Source organism: Scyliorhinus torazame, chromosome 18 (assembly GCF_047496885.1).
Source record: "Scyliorhinus torazame isolate Kashiwa2021f chromosome 18, sScyTor2.1, whole genome shotgun sequence".
Classification (NCBI taxonomy): Eukaryota; Metazoa; Chordata; class Chondrichthyes; order Carcharhiniformes; family Scyliorhinidae; genus Scyliorhinus; species Scyliorhinus torazame.
In genome coordinates this window covers 100,112,745-100,118,061 of record NC_092724.1, presented here as the reverse complement: position 1 = coordinate 100,118,061, position 5,317 = coordinate 100,112,745, and positions in this window count along the sequence as shown.

Below are 5,317 nucleotides of genomic sequence, written 5' to 3'. Positions count from 1 at the left end.
TGAGGTACCATTGGTTCGTCATTTGGGAATAAGGAAAACTCAAGCTAAAATACAAAAACATTTTTATGGGCCTAGACTACATAAAGATGTAGTTAAATTTTGTCAATCATGTCACACATGTCAAGTGATAGGGAAACCTCAAGCAGTGATAAAACTAGCGCCCTTAATACCCATTCCAGCATTTGAGGAACCTTTTACCATGGCCCTAATTGATTGCATAGGACCGCTTCCTAAAATGAAAAGTGGGAATCAACATCTTTTGACTATAATGGATGTGTCTACTAAGTTTCCAGAGGCCATTCCAGTATGTAATATTACAGCTAAAAAGATTGTGGAGGAGTTATTTAAATTCTTTACTCGATATGGACTACCCACAGAAATACAATCAGATAAAGGATCGAATTTTACCTCAAGGTTATTCAAAGAAGTTATGGATAGTTTGGGATTAAAACAATTTAAATCAACTGCGTACCATCCAGAATCGCAGGGAGCATTAGAAAGGTGGCATCAGACATTAAAGACAATGTTGAGAGTTTATTGTTACGATTATCCAGAGGATTGGGATAAAGAAATTCCATTCGTACTGTTTGCAATTAGGGATGCACCTAATGAGTCAACAAAATTTAGTCCTTTTGAACTAATTTTTGGTCATGAAGTAAGAGGACCACTTAAATTGATTAAGGAAAAATTGGTGAGTAAGAAATCGGAAATTACATTATTGGATTACGTGTCAAATTTTAGGGAACGATTAAATAGAGCAGGTGAATTGGCTAAACAACATTTAAAAGTTGCACAAAATGTGATGAAACGGGTAGCGGACAAGAAATCCAGAGTTCGTAGTTTTGCCAGTGGGGATAAAGCTAGGTTTTGTGGACCTTATCAGATTGAAAGGAAATTAAGTCAGGTGAATTATGTGGTAAGAACGCCAGATAGAAGGAAAACTCACTGAGTGTGTCATGTGAATATGCTTACAAGGTACTTTGAAAGGGAAGGAGAGAAAAAGGAGAAGGTTTTAATGATTCTAACTCAAAGTGACAAACCAAATCCAGGTGACTGTGAATTTGACATACCTCAAATTAAATTGGAAAATGAGGATGTTCTTAAAAATAATGATAAATTGTTGAGTTACCTTCCAGAGGAAAAACGGACTGACCTGAAAATGTTATTGATATCACATGGGCAAGTTTGTAGAGATAAATTGGGAAGTACTAAAATGGCTATACATGATGTAGATGTGGGAAATGCTGTTCCAATCAAACAACATCCATACAGACTTAACCCTTTAAAATTGGCACAGGTTAACAAAGAGTTTGAGAGTATGCTTAAAAATGTCGTAATTGAAGTGGGTTGCAGCTAATGGAGCTCACCCATAGTGATGGTACCTACACTAGATGGTACCCAACGGTTGTGTGTGGACTATAGAAAGGTTAATGCATTACACAAATGGACTCTTATCCTATCCCACGTTTGGAGGATTGCATTGAGAAAGTGGGACAATCAGCTTTTATTTCCAAATTGGATTTACTTAAAGGTTACTAGCAGGTACCGTTATCCGAAAGGGTGAAGGAGATTTCAGCTTTTGTGACTCCAGATGGTGTGTACCAATTCAAAGGTGTGCCATTTGGCATGAAAAACACCCTAGCCACATTTCAACGGTTAACAATTAAAGTTGTTTCAGGATTACCCAATTGTGCGGTATACATCGACGATCTGGTAATTTTCAGTCAGACATGGAAAGAACATTTGAAAAATCTGATGGAGTTATTCAATCGACTTCAGGAGGTGGGTTTGGTGATAAACCTAGCCAAAAGTGAATTTGGAAAAGCCAAAGTCACTTTCCTTGGCCATACAATTGTATAGGGTCGAATGGTCACACGGGATGTGAAACCAGCTGTTATTGAGGAGTTTCCGATACCCTCAAGATGAAGAGGATAATGCGATTTTTTGGCATGAGTGGATTTGATCGAACTTTTGCGAAAAAGTTTTATAGCGTGATTGCTCCACTGATGGACTTGCTGAAGAAACATCGAAAATTTCAGTGGACAGCAGAGTTTCAACATGCATTTGACTGCCTGAAAGCTGTGATAACCAATGCTCCTGTGTTGGAGAATTACAAGGGACTCTGATCAGATTGAACTAAAGAATCTGGCTTTAAAGAGAAATGCCAAGGCGTAGAGAAATGGATGGATCGTGTCGAGACCTTCTTGTTCAAAGAGACTGTCAATCGAGATGAATTTCAATTGGAGGAAGAAAAACGAAAAAAAAGGACTATATTATTATACCTGTTTGCGTGTGTTGTTTTTTGAACTTACTGTGTGCATTTCTTAAAGGATATTGAAAAGGTGAAAAATGAAACCATCTTGAAGTTGATGGTTTTTTTTTTCTTGGGGGGAGGTGTCATCTGAGAGTACCTTTAAGAAATGGGTGTTTATAAATGGGTGTGTATATAAATATCTGTAGTGATAGTACCTTTAAGAAATGGGTGTTTACTACTGCAGTGATGTCAGAGAGTGGGTGGAGCTGGGCTGTCTGTCAGCTTTTTACTTTAGTTTTTGAGCAGGCTGTAGGGTGCGTTTTAGTTTCATTTTCAGAACTGGATAGCTGCAGTCACAACCAGAAGGTGTATGAATCTCTCTCTGTAATCTAAAGACTGTAAATCGATCCTGGTGATTTCCAACTAATAACAGGAGTAACTTTAACCTGATATGCTTCTGGTAAACGGTGTTTTAAGTCTTATGGATGTTAAAAGGAAAGCTTAAATGATTACTTAGTGTTGTCTCTTTGGGCGTTGTATTTGAATTAATGGTTGCTAAGATGTTCACTGTATGTTTTAAAAAGGTTAACTTGAGTTCATGGAATAAACATTGTTTTGATTTAAAAAACTACTTTTCCATTTCTGCTGTACCACTCCTGTAGAGTGGGCCATGGGCTCCCCATACCACAATCTATTAAAAGTTGTGGGTCAGGTGAACTCCATGATACACTTTGGGGTTCTCTAAACCCTGGCCCATAACACCTCACAAGAACAAGTTAAGTGTATCCCTTAACCCTAGCACACAAATTTCTATTAAACAACATGTAAAATGGACATACAACACTCAACTCCACTTACGTAGATAATCAAACATGATACTTGCCTTTACAGAACATAATCCTGCTGTTAGTGCAGCTTCTTCAGACCCCTTTTCGAAAGCTTGTCTCTGTGGCAGCTTTTCATGGCCTCTTTGGTGGCTTTCAAAAGCCCTCAGCCCCCACCTACTTGAACAGGTTTGTTTCATCTCTCTAAGCTCTGCACAGCCCCTCAAGGATGGTTCTGTCCAGACATGTCCAGGTTTGAACGCAACATTGCTAACTGGGCTTTTGATAGCCCACTCTTCTTTACACAAAAGAGCAGGGCCATGCTACGAATGTGAAATGAATGAGAATGAAATGAATGAAAATCGCTTATTGTCACAAGTAGGCTTCAAATGAAGTTACTGTGAAAAGCCCCTAATCGCCACATTCCGGCGCCTGTTCGGGGAGGCTGGTTCGGGAACCCCCACACCCCCCGAATGTGCAACTATCTTCCAATTTACAGACAAAAGAGGCTATCAGACTCTGTTATGGGCTTATGGCTGGTCACATCAGAGTGTCCCGGAGGATAATAGATCTTGAGTGAATCAGCCCGGCTGAACAGGGATAGCCTGTTTATTCCCATGAGCGAGTTTAGGTCTGAATGAGACCATAAGACCATAAGATATAGGAACAGAATTGGGCCATTTGGCCCATCGAGTCTTCTCCGCCATTCAATCATTGCTGAAGTGTTCCTCAACCCCATTCCCCATATGGGTCTTCTCCCCATAACCCTTGATCCCCTTATTAATCAAGAACACCAGATTTGTGCTCGAGGTGTTGTTACCTACAGGGCTACAGACCAAGAGCTGGAAGGTGGAATTAGACAAAATTGTTATTGCTTAGAACATAAGAACTCGGAGTAGGAGTAGGCAATTTAGCCTCTCGAGCCTGCTCCACCATTCAATACGATCATGGCTGATTTCATCAAGGTCTCAACTCTATTGTCCTACCCGTTCTCCGTCGCCCATTACTAATCCATTACTAATTAAAAATCTGACGAACTCCTCCTTAAATTTACTCATTGTCCCAGCATCCACTGTACACTGCGGCAGCAAATTCCACAGATTCATGACCCTTTGGGAGAAAAAGCTTCTCCTCAACTTTGTTTTAAATTTGCTACCCCTTATCCTGAGACTATGACCTCTCATTCTAGAATGCTCCACAAGAGGAAGCATTCGCTCCACGTCTAATTTATCCATGCCTTTTATCATCTTATATACCTCAATTTGAACTCCCCTCGCTCTTCTAAACTCCAGAGAGAATAGGTCTAAACTGCTTGATCTCTCTTCAAAAGACAAACCACTCACTCTGGAATCAACCGAGTGAACCTCTTCTGAACAGCCTCCAACGTCTCTACATCTTTCCCCAAATAAGTGGCCCAAAACTGTGCACAAGACAGGTGTGGTCTCACCAATGCCTTGTGCAGTTGCCACAACATTCTATTCTTTTAGCTATAAATGCCAACCTTTAATTCACTTTCTTTATTCTCTGCTGTACCTGCATGCTAGTTTTCTGCGACTCATGCACGAGAACACCCAGATTCCGTTGCACCGAAGCACCCCAAAGTCTCCCCCCACATAGATAATAAGGTGTCTTTCCATTTTCCTGACCAAATTGGATAACCTCACAATTCTCCAAGTTAAACTCCATCTACCACATTTTGGCCCACTCATTTAACCTATCTATATCCATTTGTAAGGCTCTTATTTCCTCATTGCAATTTACTGTCCCACCTATTTTATTGTCATCTGCATCTGTAAATTTGCAAATAGAACCTTCTATCCCTGTATCCAAGTCATTAATATAGATAGTAAATAGTTGGGGGCCAAGGATCGAACCCTATGGCACCCTACTAGTTACATTTTGCCATCCAGAAAAAGACCCATTTATCCTGCCAGTCTTCTATCCAAGCTTAGAAATTATTCCTAATCCCATGTGGTCTAACCTTGTGAATTAACCTTCTAGGTAGTACCTTATTGAACACCTTCCAAAGTCCATCTACAGGATCCCCATTGTCCACTTGGCTTGTTATATCTTCGAAGAATCCTAGCAAATTTGTCAAACATGGTTTACCCTTCATAAAACCATGCTGATTCTGATGGATTGAGTTTTGACTTCCCAAACTTCCTGATATCACTTCCTTAATAATGGATTTTTAACAATTTCCCAACAATAGATGTCAAACTAACTGGTCTGTAGTTTC